At 38.1% G+C, this 19,622-nt stretch overlaps 1 pseudogene; it reads left to right on the top strand.

Annotated features, from left to right (window-relative positions):
• The first annotated feature begins 18,267 nt into the window (after positions 1-18,267).
• On the top strand, positions 18,268-19,069 carry LOC102413555 (annotated as a pseudogene).
• The last annotated feature ends 553 nt before the right edge of the window (positions 19,070-19,622 follow it).

Below are 19,622 nucleotides of genomic sequence, written 5' to 3'. Positions count from 1 at the left end.
AATGGGTGTCCTATATTTTATCTGGCAGCCCTACTGGGTTTGCAAAATCACTTACCCTACTGGGAGAGCAGGGTTAAACCATTTCTGATGGACTTCACTTACTTGGTCAGAGATTTGTGGTCATACTATTGTTACAGGATCAAAGATTTGTGACTATAATATGGTTACAGATTAGGGATACTAATCAGGAATTATAGAGACCTGGGTTCTACTTCATGGATGATTCTACCCAAGTCACAGTTTAACATGCTGAGATATTTCAAATTTCCTGAATGTGACCTACTATGTCAGTGGTGACCCGAAGTCCATGCATTTTAACTGGGATATAGTTTTGTAGCCATGGACATCATGGATTCTTTTGGGTATCTTCTAGGTTTCACCATTATCTAATTTTTATTGTAACTGGTTTTAACTGTTTGTATCATTTGAGTTGATGGAATTGTATGCTTTGAAGTGATGGAATTCAGCCAGCCCCTGACCCAAATCTGACCATGCAAGACCTTACAGGTCATTGGAATAATGTGGCTTCCCCCTTCACCCCACCTCATAAAAGCAATGGGGAACCAGAGAGAAGTTTAAGCAACAGTGTGACATGACCAGATTTTTGTTTTTGGAAAAAAATAAAATCACACTGCTGCACAGAGAATAAATAGGAGGGGTTTGAAGTGGGTGATGGAGACTATGAGGCTTTTGCAGTAGAGGAACTCAGAGATTATGATAAACTTGGTTGATGCTGATAGAGAAACAGGACAAATTTGAGGCAGAATCAAAGCACATGGTGATAGACTGAATTCAGGCAGTATGAGAGAGGGTGGTATCAAGCATGATTCCCATGTGTCTGGTATGAGTGACTGGATGAATATTGACATTATTCACCCAGACAAGAAACAAGTAAGGAGGAGACAAGCCATTTATTTTTAAGTTTTTCTTCATTTGTTTTGCTCTCTTTTGGCAAGAAAGGGGAGAAACTATGAGTCCAGTCTGGGTGTATCTTAAAGATATATATGGGCCACATAAGTGGAGATGGTCAGCAAACATCTGGAAATGCATTTTTAGCTCATCCTTTGGTTTCCATCTATGGCAATTGAATCCAGAATTCTCCACAGCAACATAATTACAGTTGGTGTTTTCAAAGGCTTTCTGCCTGGCCATGTTTCTCCAAAGAAACTTGTAATGTGCAAAGTATCCAAAATCAACTTTAGTATTAGAGCAACTGTTTTGAACTGAAATATTCTACTCTCTTGTTGGTTGGTGATAGTATTTTAAAACTGTCACTTCATTGATAGATTCAGGGTCATATCCCTATTTTTGGTATTTATTTGAATGATGTGTATTTATTTAAACCAATATCCAGAAACACACTTGTCTATATGACTTAATTTAAACTTGAGTTTTGTGCCTTGTTACTCTGTTTAACGATGCTAAGCTATTTAGAAGAAGTAGGTAAATAATAAATCTTTGAGCTTGGATGGTCTGTTTACAGTCAATTGACTTCTACCTTCAGGAGATGGGAAATTAATGAGCTCTATCCTTTCTGTGACAACAGATTTTACTCAGTTCTTTTTAGGTGTTGCAAAGATTTCTTGTACCTTTTTCAATTAGCCAGTACTTCCTCACGGTGTTTTTAATTTAGGGAATCCCTGCTCTTCAAGACATAACTCTATGGTTTGTATACTTTGCTGGTATGCTTTATGTGGACAGTGGCTTAAATAATATTTTGGTCTCTTTCTCACTTTGTTTTTCCAAGCCCATGCATTTTCCACTCTTATTCAGAATAAGTAGTTAGAGGTCCTGATGGCAGTTTTCATTCATTCTTTTATTTATTTATTTTGTGTAGGATATCTTGGGATAATTACAAAGATAGAGTCCTAAAAATAGCTTGTTTCTAAAGTGAACTTTTATAACATATGCTAATTATTTTGATTTTTATTCAGCTGCAGAAAGCCATTCATCTGTTCTATTCAAGCTATTTTTCTGATTACTGAAAATGAGAATATAATTATTATTTATTAACTACCCCTAGTACTTTCTCTGGGATACAAAGCACTGCTATTTCTATACAATGCAACTTTTGACTAATTAATTAGAATGTATGCCCATATTATCAAGAGTGTTTATATTTGGAAAGAGGACAAGAACACTTTCAGATTTCTTAACATGTAAATTCTTTGCAGGCCTGGTTCCATAGCTAGTCTGGGCCTTAATAAATCATCTTGAGAGTAAATTGCTTACTGGTAATAGATGATGAATAACTCTTAAGTATTTAGAGTTATTCATAAGTAACAGTTACTCTTAATCTGAAATCTTTCTTCCCAAATGATGAGTGGTTAATAGAAAATGAAATATAACTATGATGTCATTAAACAGTTAAATTAGTCATGAGATAGTTTTTAGGAACCAGAATTGTACAGTAAGGAACCTTTCCAACCTTGTGGTTAGTTTTTAAAGTACTTTGCTGGCTAAAGCAGGATCAGGGTTAAGATGATTACAATTAAATTTCAAAGATACACAAGGAATCAAGCCAGAAAGGGGTGGGAGTCAGAAGCAGAGACAGAAGAAAAATGAAAGAAGCATGCCCTGAGAACAGTAGTCCAGAGACTAAAATCCAGAGGGAGAGGTAACATGTGAGATGCAGATAATACTAGAGGCATCTCAGGAAGAAGAGAGCAGGTCCAAGTGAGGCTATTATACTGTTGAGACCACTTTTTTGGACTTCACTGTGTCTTCATTGCAGTGCATGGGCTCTCTCTAGTTGTGGAATCACAGGCTCTAGAGTGCCCAGGCTCAGCAGTGGCAGTGTGTGGGCTTCTCTAGTTGTGGCACACAGGCTCTCTAGTTGCAGCGTGTGGGTTTAGTTGTCCCATGGCATATTCCCCCACCAGGGATCAAACCCATGTGTCCTCTGCATTGGAAGGTAGATTCTTGACTGGGACCAGCATCTACAGCCTAGGTTTAAATTTTCCCTTTACTCATCTGGTCATAGGAAAATCCTCGAGATCATAGATACAGGCTGAAAAAAACATAGTAGTATGATAAGAGGCAGATCAAGATAGTTAACACTCTGCCCATGCAACTTATTTTTGCCTTCCATGGCTGAAAGTTAAGTGTGGTGATGACCATCTGGGGCCCACTAGACAACCGGGCAAAAAATAATGCTACAGTTTTTGCTGGGTGATTGATATTATGTAGAAGAACAAGGGTGCTGCAACATGGCGGGGCAGAGAAGAGCATGAAAGGAATTTGGGGGAATCTCCTGGGTTATTCTGTTGTCCTACAAGTATGCCCACAGGTAAAGCATGATGGTTCACTACTAGAACCATACAAGTAGGGCAACTGAGAGCTCAGATCCCTCAAGAATGAAAACTGGATCATACCACTCAGGTAAGCATCCTACATAACAAACAGCTTCCTACCAGGAGAATTGATAGGTGCCAGAAAAGTGGTGTTTATAAAGTCTTATGAATTATACATTTTATGCATATTTGATACAAATAATATTGAGCATAACATGTTTAAATAGTGATATCCCAAACTAGCTTGCCTTGGTTGGTGGTGGACTATATTTCACTGTGCTACCCATGAGGTATCAAAGCCCTTTGCAAAAGGAAAATCTTATAAATTTGGATTCCAAGTAGGGAGAGACCTCCAGCCAAAGAGGAGATAAACTCCTGTTTCTTCCCTGCCTCCACTCCTGCTCCCAACTCTTGTCACTGCATTCAGAACCATGTGGTGTTAGGGAAAGGACAGAGTCAACTGAAAGTCCACGAACACAGAATGCTCAGGTTAAGGAAATAGTTATTCTCAGCCCTTAAACATCACCTTCTATTCATCTCCTGAAGGTCTTTGTTCTTGTTCCCATGGCCTGTAGTGAGCTTAGCCTGTGTCCTAAATCTCTATTACATGCTGATGGTAGACATCACTAAACAATTAAGGCATGATTTCCCATTGAGCTAGACTGGTTACACAGCTGCAAATTGTTTGGGTTGGAAGTTGAGATGAAATCTATTTAGTGTCTTGCATTTTCCTAGTATCAGGAAAAGGAATTAGAAACAACTATAGGAAAGCCTGATCACTTGCTCACTCAATTCTTAGTAGACTGACAGCAAAAACATAAGGGTAGACAGTTGTGTCTATATATTCTAATGCCAGAAAACAAACAAAAAAATAGATGTAGAGTGAGGGCAGTAGAGCAGAGAGCAAAATAAGCTATTAACTAAGTGAGGGCAGTGCTTTTCTAATTCACCCAGTATTAGGAAAGACCGCTGAATAAGCATCTATAGTATTAATCAATAGGTTATTATCCCATTTGATAAAAAGTGACCAATTAAGAAGTGCAAGAAAGTGCAATTATATGGCCATTCATCACCTAGAGGAAGGGAAGGGTGATTACAGGCATAAAATAAAACACTACAGCATGCATAGAAAGTACTTCAATTACACTATTGGTTTGTCATACAAATAATTAATAATAAAAAAATACTATTAAGAATACCAGAAGCCAGAAATTCCCTGGAGGTCCAGGGGTTTAGGACTCTGTGCTTTCACTGCTGTGGGCCCAGATTTGATCCCTGGTTGGAGAACTAAGATTCCCACAAGTCACACAGCCAAAAAATAAAAAGAATACAAGAATTCAGAAAAAAAAGTTTCCTTTAATGTTAACCCTAAACAAACTTTACCATTATTGATCTACAACAGCTATGTCACTAACCATCAACATCAATGGGCTCAAGATTTTTCAGACCCAGCTGCCTTTTCCAGCTCCACCAGCCTCAGTTCAGTTCAGTTCAGTCGCTCAGTTGTGTCCGACTCTTTGTGACCCCATGAATTGCAGCACGCCAGGCCTCCCTGTCCATCACCAACTCCTGGAGTTCACCCAAACTCATGTCCATTGAGTGGGTGATGCCATCCAGCCATCTCATCCTCTGTCGTCCCCTTCTCCTCCTGCCCCTAATCCCTCACAGCATCAGAGTCTCTTCCAATGAGTCAACTCTTCACATGAGGTGGCAAAAGTATTGGAGTTTCAGCATTAGCATCAGTCCTTCCAAAGAACACCCAGGACTGATCTCCTTTAGAATGGACTGGTTGGATCTCCTTGTAGTCCAAGGGACTCTCAAGAGTCTTCTCCAACACCACAGTTCAAAAGCATCAATTCTTCGCCACTCAGCCTTCTTCACAGTCCAACTCTATCCATACATGACCACTGGAAAAACCATAGCCTTGACTAGACGAACAAGCCCCACAATGTCTGAAAACACAATAAGAAGAAAGCACTCTTTGCTGCTCATATCTGATAGAAATCAAGAGCTGGACTTTGCTAGACTATCTATTAACAAATTCAGTGAAAATGTTTATCTCAGCAATACTGCAAAGGACAAATATGGTACTTTAAAAAAATCAGAAACCTTAACTTCAAAACTATCCCATTAGAAAACCACATACTAATTCAAAATATGCAGCAGGCAAATAAAATATTTTTAGAATTTTTTCCTGAAAATTTCTTCATAGCTTGCCTTTGAAGCAAAGAATTAAACGTTGTCTCATGATATCATAATTTATTTTTTAATCTAAAAAGATAATGTCTGGTTTATTCACCTTCTGTTTTGACTATCCTTGGCTCTGAAAGACTTTTGGTAGTTTCCAAAATGTAAATTCATCTTTAAGAACAAAAGGAATTCAAACTGTGTCCCTCACGTTTAAAGATCCCCCCAAATACTTTGTGTAATAGTTGCTTCCCTGGAATATGTTTAATTTTTCCATATTATTTATTCACCCACCTAGTTATTTGACAAATGTATACTGATACCTATTCTCCTGGTAGATTTCCTCTAGAGGCTGGAGATGCAGGACTAAACAAACAAACAAACAAGAGACAAAGGTGTCTGTCTTGAAGTAGCTTATAGAAAAATAAGGTGAGATAAACAATAGACAATAAACATAATAAATAATATATAGTAGGTCAGAAGATAATAAGTGCTACAAACAAAACAAAAGATGAGGAGGGAAAGGGGAATGGGAGCCATGAAGGTTGGGGGTAGAAAGTTGTAGTAAAGAAGAGGTGACAGCTTGAGCTGAGGTTTAAAGTAGTGAGAGTCTGCCTTCTGGATATTTGGGGTAACTTCTATAGGGAGGGGAAAAGAAGTAAAGAACACATTTGATATGAAAGAACAACAAAATCAATGAGGAAGAAATGGATTGAATAAAGGGAGAGTAAAAGGAGAAGAGGGGGCTTCCCTGGTGGCTCATTGGTAAAGAATCTGCCTGCCAATGTAGGAGACTCAGGTTTGATACCTGATCCGAGAAGATCCCTAGGAGAAGGAAATGGCAACCCACTCCAGTATTCTTGCTGGGAAGTCCCATGGACAGAGGAGCCTGGTGGGGGTTGCAAAACAGTCAGACATCACTGAGCAAAACAAAAAAAGGAGATGAAGGCAGAGTAGTAATTGAGGACAGATCATGTAGACTGATGTAGGTCTCTTGGCTTTTAATCTAGATAATTTTGGGAGCTATTACAAGGTTTTGAGCAGAGGTATTACATGGAAGATCCCCTGGAGAAGGAAATGGCAACCCACTCCAGTATTCTTGGAGTGAGTGTCCTGGAGAATCCCCATGGACAGAGGAAACTGGCGGGCTACAGTCCATGGGGTGACATGGAGTTGGACATGACTGAGCGCACACGCACACATGCACACACTACATGGCTTGATTTATATCTAAAAGAATCACTCTGGGAGTTCGATTTCTAGAATGTCTAAGTAGTTCCTATTGGACCTGCCTTTCCATAGCAACTATAAACTCTGGAAAAAAACTGAATGCACAGGAAAGTGAACAAAGTGGGGGCCGGAGGGCACATGGAGAGGTTGGCACTTAGAAGAAGAAATGGATGGGGTTGAGAGTCCCCTTTGCAGGTTTCGGCCCCAGAGCAGGCTGAATGCACCATAAAGTGGCTAAAACACTGACTGAGAACCTGTAGTCTTTCCAGCTTTAAAAACTGGAAATAGAACTGCCTTATGATCCAGCAATCCCACTGTTGGGCATACACACCGAGGAAACCAGAATTGAAAGAGACACATGTACCCCAATGTTCATCGCAGCACTGTTTATAATAGCCAGGACATGGAAGCAACCTAGATGTCCATCAGCAGATGAATGGATAAGAAAGCTGTGGTACATATACACAATGGAGTATTACTCAGCCATTAAAAAGAATACATTTGAATCAGTTCTAATGAGGTGGATGAAACTGGAGCCTATCATACAGAGTGAAGTAAGCCAGAAAGAAAAACACCAATACAGTATACTAACGCATATATATGGAATTTAGAAAGATGGTAACAATAACCCTGTATACGAGACAGCAAAAGAGACACTGATGTATAGAACAGTCTTTTGGACTCTGTGGGAGAGGGCAAGGGTGGGATGATTTGGGAGAATGGCATTGAAACATGTATAATATCATATATGAAACGAGTCACCAGTCCAGGTTCGATGCATGATACTGGATGCTTGGGGCTGGTGCACTGGGACGACCCATAGGGATGGTACAGGGAGGGAGGAGGGAGGAGGGTTCAGGATGGGGAACACGTGTATACCTGTGGCGGATTCATGTTGATATATGGAAAAACCAATACAATATTGTAAAGTTAAAAAAAAAAAAAAAGAATTAGAGCACAAAGGCTGGGCAACCATGGCCTCAGCAGCTTTGGCTGATGACTTGAATTCCTTGTGTGCAGGGCAGACTCCAAGCAGCTGAGCTAAAGGTCAAAAGAAGCAGAGAAGAAATTAAATGAGACTTGAACAATAGCCCAAGAGACAGACTTAATGGATGATCAAGGGGAACACCTACTTATGGATGAGAGGGAATTTCTTACTGAAGAGTTAACATTTATGCTGAAATCTACAGGATAAGGAGCAGGAAGCCAATGAAGTCTAAAGGGGATGTGAGAGGGAGAAAAGGAATTCCAGGCTTTGGAAACACCATGACAGGAAATTCAAAGGCAGGAAAGAGCCTGGTGTCTTCCAGGAAATGCAAGGAGGCCAAAATGTAGAATATATTCATGGAGAAATGGGTCAATTGATACTAAAACAATAAATGCTCTAAATATGAGGTAGGGAAAAAGCATTAAAATTCATGTTGATGTATGGCAAAACCAATACAATATTGTAAAGTAAAAAAAATAATAATAAAGAAATGATAAGTTGTTAAACAAACAAACAAAAAAATTGATCTCTATCCTCAAGGTGCTTATAACCATGTCAAGGAGACAAACATATGAATGTCAATGAAACAACTGAACTTCAGTACCAGACAGCACGTAGTTGGCCAATGTTTTGAGTTTTCAAATCATATTTGCAAGAATCATCTTATTTGGTCCTCATAATAGTCCCATGAGGCAGGTACTCTTATTGTTACTATGCTTAACCTGGTTGTTTTCTCTCTGTCCTCGCACAATAAGCCCTATGAGGGCAGAGCCAGACCTGTTCTCCTAGGCACAGCTTTGAGTTCAGAGAAGTGCTCAGTAAATCCTTGTTAAATGCTTAAGTTTAACAGATTGGAAACTCAAGGCTTTGAGGGGACAGGACGTAAATGGTCAAGGTAACACAGCATATCCAGGATGGAATCACCTAGAATTCATGGCTCTAGTCTCCTGGGCCAATATTATAATTTGACCAATGATACTCAAATTGCTCTCCCTATCTCTTTCTCTCCATCCCTCTTTCCCCTATTTTCTCCTTCCTTTTCTCTTTCCTTCCTTCAAGTAGCAGAATGCTTTGCTTTCAAATAATTTTTTTTTCACTTGGATATGGAAACAGAGGGCTTCCCAGGTGGCGCTTGTGGTGAAGAACCCACCTGGCAGTGTAGGAGACATAAGAGACGTGGATTCAATCCCTAGGTTGGGAAGATCCCCTGGAGGAGGGCATGGCAACCCACTCCAGTATTCTTGCCTGGAGAATCCCATGAACAGAGGAGCCTGGCAGGCTACAGTCCATGGGGTCACAAAGAGTAGAACATGACTAAAGCAACTTAGCACACACATAGAAACAAAAACTTCAGTTATAAATACATTATAAATATTTTATAAATTCAATGTTATAAGATTTATTATATCAGTCACTGACAATGATGACAGTTGTTGTGATGGACATAGAAATTAAGCATCAGGTGTCTAGATGATAGTGGCTGCCATGTGACAGGCTTGCCATCCAATTTATTAGGGAATTTTGTTTTGAATGCCCAGTATTGAGAAAATCCAGATGAATCCTAAGAAGTGTAGTAGCTAAAAATAGTAACATGTGTTAAATAGTATGCCAGCAATCTTAGGATGCTTAAACTCGACTGATCCTGAAACATGAAAGAGGATTAGGAAAGGATGTCTTTATTTTAAATTTGAATCACTAACAACATCTGTTAACTTCCATGCCATGTTGTTAATACAAAAATCTGACAAGAAGCCTTTAGCCTGCTGCAATCCTTTATACTATGATAATACTTTCATAATGCAACATGTTATGTGTACGTTTGTCATTGCAAACGGACTATTATGCAGAAAGTGAGAACAAGCACTGATGATATGACTGTCTTGTCTTGCATTTCATTGGGCCCAATACATGTGTTCCATGATCCTCCTCTTATTTGTACAATTTTGTGTGAGTGAACCCACACAGGCTTGAAATAAAATGATGAATGGAGACCTATAACTTCTCTAATCAGTGATATATGTCCATAAAGCTCAAACCCATAATAGAGGTGATAGGAAGAGTTATATTCTGAGATCTGCCCTCAAAACTGTTCTATACTACATAAGGAAATATATCTATGGCTTTTAGTGTGCTCAAGCATGGTACATTTGAGTGAGCTTATTATGTTTACTATAGGAAATTCCATGGACAGAGGAGCCTGGTGGGCTACAGTCCATGGGTTCGCAGAAGAGTCAGACCCAGCATAGGTTAACAAAGAATTTAGGGTGGTTTTCTCAAATTAAATTTAATCCAAAATATTTGTACCCTTGAAGCACTTCAAAGTAGTCCGAGGGTTCTATAAAACTAAACCAGGCCCTCTAGCACTATGCTTCCCCCTAAGCTACCGCCAGTGTAGGTGGGGTGACTTTGTGGTGGGGTAGGCAGCTATGGCCTGGCCAGCCCTGGCAATCAGGTATTGTAGGAATTTTCCTCCAGTGTTCCAGACATGGATGTGCATTTGCCAACCATCTCATGCACAGCCCCTGGGGAAAAAGCAATAGTCTTTTGCTTTCCAGTTTAAATGCATTGCTCTGTTCATCAAAATTTAGTTGGAGAACTGAGGGAATATTTGAATTTTTATAGTGTTATTAATATTCTTTGCCTTTCTAGTTAGCCTATCATCAATCTGTAAGGAGAGATTCTGGAATGTCGAGTTGAAGGCTATGTGATTAAAGTAGGTCATTTGGTTTCATTAACTTAATAACTGAATAAATAATTTCTCAGAAATATCTGTCACCAATGCTTGTTTGTCTTTATATCAATATTTTTTCAATGAAATCATGTGTTTTTTATGCTTATGTAAACGTACTCTTGTAAAAAGTTTACAAGAAAAGAACATTATCCTTCCCCTATTTTGTGGGGAAGGATAAATGTGTGAGAGAGACAGATGAGGGAGTTGGACTCTGATTAGGTGGTTTGCCTTTTCCAGCCTTAACAGATCTGAGGTAGAAGATTCCTCTTAGTAATGACAGTTCACAGTGCAGTAATTCTCAGAGTCAGTGTGGGAATGGAGCCATAACAAATTCTGAAGGGCCTTGTGTATAGCTTGAACATCTGGGAACGTTAATATGAGTGCTTTCTCATAGCTTCTCAGCCTACTGAAATCCTACTGAGCTTTTGGGAGTGCCTCCATAAGACATCTCAGACCTTTCTTACTTCTTATTCATCAACCATTCATCCTTTCTCTGAACTTCTACAGAAGTTATAGGGCCCATACTACTTAATCTAGCTTAATAAGTAGACTGAAAGGTATGACTCAGAAAAGTGTACTTCATCAGGAATTCAAAGACATAGATTTTGGTTTGTGCCCATGTGCCCCATTGGGCAAGTAACTCACTTATTTTGATTCCTGTCTATTAAAGGGGTATAGTAGTAATAATTCTACCTTCCTCGTAGGGCTGTTATGAGGGTCAAATAAGATGATTCTTGTTCAGTTGCTAAGTTGTATCTGACTCTTTGTGATCCCCACAGGACTGTAGCCTGCCAGGCTCCTCTGTCCACAGGATTTCCCAGGCAAGAATACAGGAGTGGGTTGTCATTTTCTTCTCCAGGGGATCTTCCTGACCCAGGGACTGAATCCATGTCTCTTGCATTGGCAGGCAGATTCTTTACTACTGAGCCACGTGGGAAGCCCAAATAAGATGATTCTTACAAATGTTTTTTTTGAAACAAAGCATTGAACATGCTCGTATTGAAGTTTAGTTGTTTCATTGACATCATCACTTTTGTCTTCCTCATATGGTCATAAGCACCTTGAGGATACAGATCAAATTTGAAGTTTTTTTATTTCCTTAGAGTGCTGCATATTTAGAGCAGTTATTGTTTTTGTAATTATCATTTATAGTTACATAGTGTTTCATTGTGGCTAAAGCATTTTCACATACATTATATCCATTTTTATATGCCAGCAGACTGAGATTCTGAGAGACACAGTGACTTTTCCAAGGCCACCAGTTAGTGTATCACACAAGTCTGCATGCTTGCAGTCTGTGGCTTTTTTCACTCTGTGATTAGATCTTTTGCAGTCTGGGCGCTATAAAAAAGGTACTTTGGTCTATCAGTTCATGCAGTTCTGGTTATTGAAGAGATTTGACTTTGTAAACCACAGAAGTCTTCTGGGAGTGACATTATTGATTCTCTACAGCTGACTGCACCTGTGCCATTGACTGCTTTATTTTCTCTCTCAGTATACCAGCGAGTGTAGTTAGAGTATGGCATGTACCCAGAGTGATGCCTGGTTTGGGATGTCTCCATTTCAATGAAGCCAGTTCTTAATTTTTGAGATGGTGAATTTTCCAGGGTCTCTGTTGGGCTGGTCTTTTCCCTATCTGCTAAGGCCCACTTTTTGTACATGTCACTGTGAGCTAGAATTCTGATCAGAAGGTTAGCAAGCAAGGAGAAGTGAAGGTGGCCAATTTCAGTCCTAAAATGTGATCCTTTTTCACCACTCTGCACAAAATGTTTTAGAGAAGAGGTTGAAGTTATTGGATAATCACTCATTTAAAAATTATCTGGGTATTTTCCCCCTCCTGGTCCTAATTTAGTATTGATCGGTCCTAATTTAGTACTGACTGTGTCATCCAAATTAATCCCAAACAAATGTAAACAGTCAATGAAAAAACATTGTATGCTGATTATTATAATTAAAACCTGAATTTAAGTCAAAATGTGCTGTTTAAATGACCCTAGAGTTTGACTAGGAATGATGATAATGGTGATGCAGTGGGCTACTGATAAGACCTTCACAAAACTCTCATCAGTTTCTATAATGTTTTTGACATTTCATCAAAGCTCAGGAGGAAATGGAGCAATTATTTATTTGACTTTAAAAATCACAGGGTGTCAGAATGCACTCAAGTGACTTCAAATAAAATGCTTTGAGAAAGAAGAACTGCAGTGGCTGCATCACAACTGAAATTAGAGCAAGTGTCAATATGTCAGCTGCAAAGTGACAGGTCTTGCACAAGGCACTTAAGGTTAACGAGAGATGTTTAATTTGGCCAGAGTTACCAGAAAACTTCCAAGATGTGACGTCATCTTAGAAAAGGGCAACTTATGGCGAGGATCTAGAGGAAGGAGATGTAGCTTTTAAGCAGCAAATTTCTATCATAACAGTACTATTGTATTAGTATTAGTGTAAGTGTTAGTAATAATAATAATACAGCTGCCATTTGTTTGATGTGTACTATGTGCCAGGCCCTGCACAGTAAAGCATGGACTCATGTGACCTGATTTGTCCTCACTCAACCTTATGTTGCTCCATTTACTTCTGAGCAAGCAAAGGCTTAGGGAGTGAAAAGCTGGGATTTGAACCTGTGTCTGTCACAGTGTGGAGCCCAGTTTTCTAATCCTTTATCTATGACATGGGTCTTGTGTCAGATCTAACATTTACTGTACTGTTGTGTGACCTTAGAGAAGGTACTTTCCCTCTCTGGAAATATCTCCATCTGTAAAATGAGGGAACTTAACTGTGGGTTTTCCTATCTCTAGTCTTTTAAGAATGAATGGGTACGTGACCTTTGGATAGGGTGAAGTGTTGTGGAGGAGTAGCAGGCAGGAACTGGTATGGAAAAGGTATGCAGGTGAAACAGGAACTGAGAGCTTGGATGGGCACTCTTGCTCTGTGATATGAGCCCCCATTCAGCTGCAGGCTAATTTGTACTTTTATCAACAGCCTTTGTTATTCTGGGCTTCAGACAGGCCTAGAGGGAGGGAGAAGAGTAACTGGACATGAGGAAAGAAGGTTCTTGTTTGGTGTTTCCTCTTATTATCACACTAGTCTTTGGAGGTGAGCACATCCCAGTGGTCTGAGTCCGAGCACATGGAAACAAAATGAAAGCCCTACACTGAAAGTCAAGAAAATGGCAGTTGCAAAATGCTGATGGGGAGGCAAAAAAATTTATTTGTTTCTTTTTTTCCAGCCATTAAAAAATTCTTAATATAAGTAATTCAAATGTAATATATAATGTTTTTAATATTTAATTTTGTAGAAAATTAGATATATGTATACATAAAAAATGAAATTTAAAAACATCCACAATCCTACTGCTTAGAGAACAGCTCTTGATATTTTCATCTATATTGTGACAGACTCCAGATTAAAAAAAAAAAACAAAACTAGGCTATTACCAGAGTGTTTCATAATCTGCTTTCCATATGTGTTCCACTTCATCCAAAAGTTTCCATACTTTTATAATCATCTTCATAACTGTTTTCTAGGGCCTTGGGTACCATAAAAATACATACTACTACTATACCTTATGTTCTTAATATTACAGTCTGCAATACTTGTTACCTACACAAGTATCTTTTACTACAGGATATTTTTGTATGGTGGATTCCAAAGAAATGTACATGACATGTTCTGAGGCATTTTCCTTTCTCATTCAAATATTTCCAGAATGTTTCTCTATTTCTCATCACCTTTGTGTAGGAGTGGGATGAGGTGGGGGAACCAATCCTGTTATTCAGATTGCTTTTTTTTTTAAAAAAAAAGGTGATTATTTGATATTAGTAACCTAGACTGAGAATGGAAAAGATAATATGGATAATTCTGTACTATCATTCTTTCACTCATGACTGGTAGCACATTGTTTAGTCACCAATTGTCTTTGCTGATAATACTTTTAATCAGTTACTGGCTGATTATGTAGTTTTATTTCTCACTATATTTGTAAAAAGAAAAATTTTTAAGAACCAATTCCAAATTATACTATTTTTTCCCTTTATCTCAATTTGCCTTTTATCCTGAGAGATTTTTAGAAGAGTAATTTGGTGTTATTTTGTGTAACCATTTGTTCTCTGAGGTGGATCTCTTTAATTTTTAAGGATGATTTTGGTCTTCTCAAGGTCAGGCCAATTTTAAAATAGAATTTTCCTGAATATTATATTTTAGTGTTCTGAGAGAGGCAGTTTTCACAGTCCTGAGGGACAAAGATTTCTGAAAACCTTTTTGATGGAAACTATGGTTCATAATGATCAAAGTCTCCTCCCAACCTGTTACTTTCTTTGAAAAGCTTTAAAGTACGTTGTTCCTCCCCTGAGTATATCCCCTAGTGAAATTCTTGCACATCTACACAGAAGACATGTACCAGAATACTCGTTATGAGTCATAGCAAAAATTGTATCTTAACTGTTCTATCAATGGGAGAACAGATAAATATTATAGATTTTTATATGTTACCTGCATTAGCATGAGTGAATTTCAAAATACCCCAATATAAAATGTTTTTGGTGTTAAAAAATAAAATTAAAAAAATTGTCAAGGAAAAAACTGCTGTATGATAAATATGGCAAAATATAATTTATACAAAGTTTAAAACTATGTAAAACATTTCTGTTTAGACAAGCTAAATTATACTACTTTAACAAACACTCTGAAATCTCAGTGACTTAGATCCATAATACGTCCAGCTCCGATTATCTGGGGCCTCTGTTCATGAGTAATTCAGAGTCTCAGGCTGATATAAACTTCATTTTGTCACATGCTTCACTGATCACTTTACCAGTGGGAAGCAGATAAAGTGACTTGCATGGTAGTTCTTAAAGCTTCTCCCTGGAAGAGGAATATTTCCTTTTCACTTATATTTCATCGTCTAAAGAAAGTTACATAGTCACACTGAACTTTAAAGGACTAGGAAGTATAATCTTACTATGTGACTGTAAGATCACCCCAAGTATTTGGTTGTTGTTGTTTAGTCGTTAAGTTGTGTCTGACTCTTTGCAACACCATGAATTGCAGCACACCAGGCTTCCCTGTCCTTCACTATCTCCCAGAGTTTGCTAAATTCATGTCTATTGAGTTGGTGATGCACTCCATCCATCTCATCCTCTGTCACCCCTTCTCTTCCTGCCCTCAATCTTTCCCAGCATCAGAGTCTTTTCTAATGAGTCGGCTGTTCGTATCAAGTGGCCAAAGTATTGGAGTTTCAGCTTCAGTATCAGTCCTTCCAGAGAATATTCAGTGTTGATTTCCTTTAGGATTGTGTTTGGTGGATAACTCTAGCAACTACCAGACTAAACAGTACTCTGTAGTGCAGATGGACATATGCAAGTATGGTAAAAGTACACAGTTCTGAATGGAAATACCAAACACTAAATTCAGATTAGTGATACCACTGTGGATGAGAGGAAGAAGAGGGTGAGATGGGATGAGAAAGCTGAATAACTGATATCTGCCTCTTCAGTTAACTCTCTTCTCCACTCTGCTCTCTGCCAGGGGAGGCTGACCTGTATCAACTGCATAAACCGGTTCTCCATGTTCTGTGGCTTCAGGAAGGATTTGGACAATGGGGAAGCCAGTAGGAATTCAAAAAGAGGGTGGGGAGTATTCTACTGGCTCCTTCTCTGTGAGGTCACCTCCGACTGCCTATGTTTGACCAGAGGTCTCTGCTACACTCAAAGAGGCCAATTCTACATGATGTTCTTTGGATTCCAGGCATATCTCCTTTTCTTAACCCTTTGGGCCTAAGGATGGTAACAGCTTTGTTGCTACTACTCCCAAATTTCTGCACTGTTTTTTGTAGCTCTCTCATACCCACACCTTGGTAAATAGTCATTTTTCTATCAAAATCTCTTGGAATGATCTCATATTGAGTGTGTCACTATGTTTCTTGTTGGGACCCAGATGGATACATAAACAAGAGGTTTTATTTATATCTCTAATGTTTATTTCATATGCTGAGTTGTTGGCACTTAGGTGTTCATTATAATAGTCTCTATGCTTTTGGGTTAAAGACCTAAATGTAAGACTGGATACTATAAAACTCCTAGAGAAAAACATAGAATACCCTTTGACATAAATTGCGGCAATATTTTTTGGAACTGTCTCCTATGCTATGCTATGCTAAGTCACTTCAGTCGTGTCTGACTCTGTGTGACCCCATAGATGGCAACCACCAGGCTCCCCCGTCCCTGGGATTCTCCAGGCAAGAACACTGGAGTGGGTTGCCATTTCCTTCTCCAATGCATGAAAGTGAAAAGTGAAAACGAAGTTGCTCAGTCGTGTCCGACTCTTAGCAACCCCATGGATTGCAGCCCACCAGGCTCCTCCACCCATAGGATTTTCCAGGCAAAAGTACTGGAGTGGGGTGCCATTGCCTTCTCCGAACTGTCTCCTAGAGTAATGGAAATAAAAACAAAAATAAACAAATGGGGCCTAATTAAACTCAAAAGCTTTTGCACAGCAAAGGAAACTATAAACAAAATGATAAGATAACCTACAGAATAGAATAAAATATTTGCAAATGGTGCAAGTGACAAGGAATTAATTTCAAAAATATGCAAACAGCTCAATATAAAAAATAAGGAGACAACCCAATCAAAAACTGGGCAGAGGATCTAAATAGAAATTTATCCAAAGAAGACATGCAGATGGCCAGCAGACACATGAAAAGATGCTCAACATTGCTAATTATTAGAAAAATACAAATCAAAACTACAATGAGGTTATTACCTCATTCCTGTCAAAATAGCCATCATCAAGAAGTCTATATAAAATATTTCATAATTAAAGAACAAACTGCAAAATTTCTGTCAAAGCACACCACAAACATCACACACAATACCCACCCCCTCAAAAACCTTTAAAATTCTATTCTTTAAACCTATTCTATTGACAGTTTCTAAATATAGAATGGGGATTAAAGTTGTTTTTTGTTCCTTTTCCCTTTGTGATTTTGTTTCATAAAAATAAAGCAAAATAAATAAACAATAAACAGTAGAAGTTCTGTTAGCTGACCTCTGAGTGGTTTCTGGGTCCTCTATAATACATGTAATACTTGTAGCACATGTAAAGCTCATGGCTAGTAGGCATCTCCTTGTGTGCTTATGTGGTCCTTTTCCTACTGGTTGAGGAGTATGCTTATCAAGAATCATTTGCATATTTGCAAATGTTTTATATGCTAATTAAACTTGGTATAATAACAATTCAATTAAATGTCAAAGAAACCAATGTGATATAACTATAAAAATAAAGCTTTTTTTTTTTTTTTTCCGTGCAGGAATGCTCAGATAAAAGCCTTGGGAAAACACAATAAAGGCGAGCTCTAAAATAAATCTGTATTAATCTGTAGTGAGCAAGAAAATCAAAAATTTGTAAAAATATTATAAAAATTAGAAGACCTCTCTCAGATTGTTTGTTGCTTTTTAAGTTATTGCTCCAGTGCAAATAAAATGTAACTGGAAATAATAATAACAGAAATGTAACTAGAAATAAAATGTAACTAGTATTCACTGTTAGTATGCATTTCATAAGGATGAGGAACAGGACTCTGGATACATCTCAAGAGAAGACCTTGGCTTCACCTTACAGGACTAGTTAAGGAATATACACTTTCATGTTTTATGTTAAAAATATGGAAAAGAACTACAAAACTCTAATGAAAGAAATCAAAGCTCTAAGTAAATGGAGATGTTCCATATGCATGGATAGGAAGAATCAGTATTGTCAAGATGTCACTTCTTTCCAATTTATTTTATATATTCAATTTAGTCCCAATTTAAATCCCAGGAAAGCCCTTTTGGCTCTGAGCGGCACCATGGCGGTCAGCAAGAACAAGCACCTTATGAAAGCAGGCAAAAAGGGAGCCAAGAAGAAAGTGGTTGACCCATTTTCTAAAAAGGATTGGTATGATGTGAAAGCATCAGCTATGTTCAATATAAAGAATATTGGGAAAACATTGGTCATGAGAACTCAAGAAACCAAAATCACATCTGATGGCTTCAAAGGTCGTGTTTTTGAAGTGAGTCTTGCTGATCTGCAGAATGATGAAGTAGCATTTAGAAAATTCAAGCTAATTACTGAGGATGTTCAGGGCAAAAACTGCCTGACTAATTTTCATGGTATGGATCTTACCCGTGACAAAATGTGCTCCATGGTCAAAAAATGGCAGATCATGATTGAAACTCACGTTGATGTCAAGACTACCAATGGTTACTCTGTGTGGGTTTAAAAAAAAAAAATGCAACAATCAGATTCGGAAGACCTCTTATGCCCAGCACCAGCAGGTGCGCCAGATCCACAAGAAGATGATGGAAATCATGACCTGAGAGGTGCAGACAAATGACTTGAAAGAGGTGGTCAATAAATTGATTCCAGATAGCATTGGAAAAGACATAAAAAAGGCTTGCCAATTTATTTATCCACTCCATGATGTCTTTGTTAGTAAAAATGCTGAAGAAGGCCAAATTTGAATTGGGAAAACTCATGGAGCTACATGGTGAAGCTAGTAGCTCTGGAAAAGCTACTGGGGACGAGACAGGTGCTAAAGTTGAATGAGCTGATGGATACGAGCCACCAGTCCAAGAATCTGTTTAAAATGCAGACTTTTAATGGTGACAAATAAAAGATCTTATTTGTGGTAAAAAAAAAAAAAAAAACCCAGGAAATTATTTTGTGGACATTGACAAACTGATTCTACAGTTTTTAAGTAAAAGCAATAACCATGGATAGCTAACATAACACAATCCTGAAGGAGAAGACAAAGTTGGATTGACACTACCCAAGACTTACAATAAAGCCACAGTAATTAAGAAAGTGCGGTTTTAGTGAAAGAATAGAAAAATTATCAATGGAATAGAATAGAGAGCCCAGAAATAGACCCAATTAACAAAGGAACAAAGACAATACAATGGAGAGAAAAAATAGTCTTTTCAATGAAAAGTGATAAAATGACTGGACATTGACATCCAAAAAAAAAAAAAAAAAGAATCTAGACACAGATCATTCTCAAAAATTAACTCAAAATAGATCACCTACCTAAGCAAAACATGCAGGATTACAAAATTAATAGAATATAACGTAGAAAATGTAGATGACCTTGGGTATAACAATGACTTTTTAGATACTGTTCCAAAGGCATGATCCATGATAGAAATAATTGATA

The sequence above is a fragment of the Bubalus bubalis genome, chromosome X (assembly GCF_019923935.1).
Source record: "Bubalus bubalis isolate 160015118507 breed Murrah chromosome X, NDDB_SH_1, whole genome shotgun sequence".
NCBI classification, from domain to species: domain Eukaryota; kingdom Metazoa; phylum Chordata; class Mammalia; order Artiodactyla; family Bovidae; genus Bubalus; species Bubalus bubalis.
This window is presented reverse-complemented; position numbering and strand designations above follow the sequence as displayed.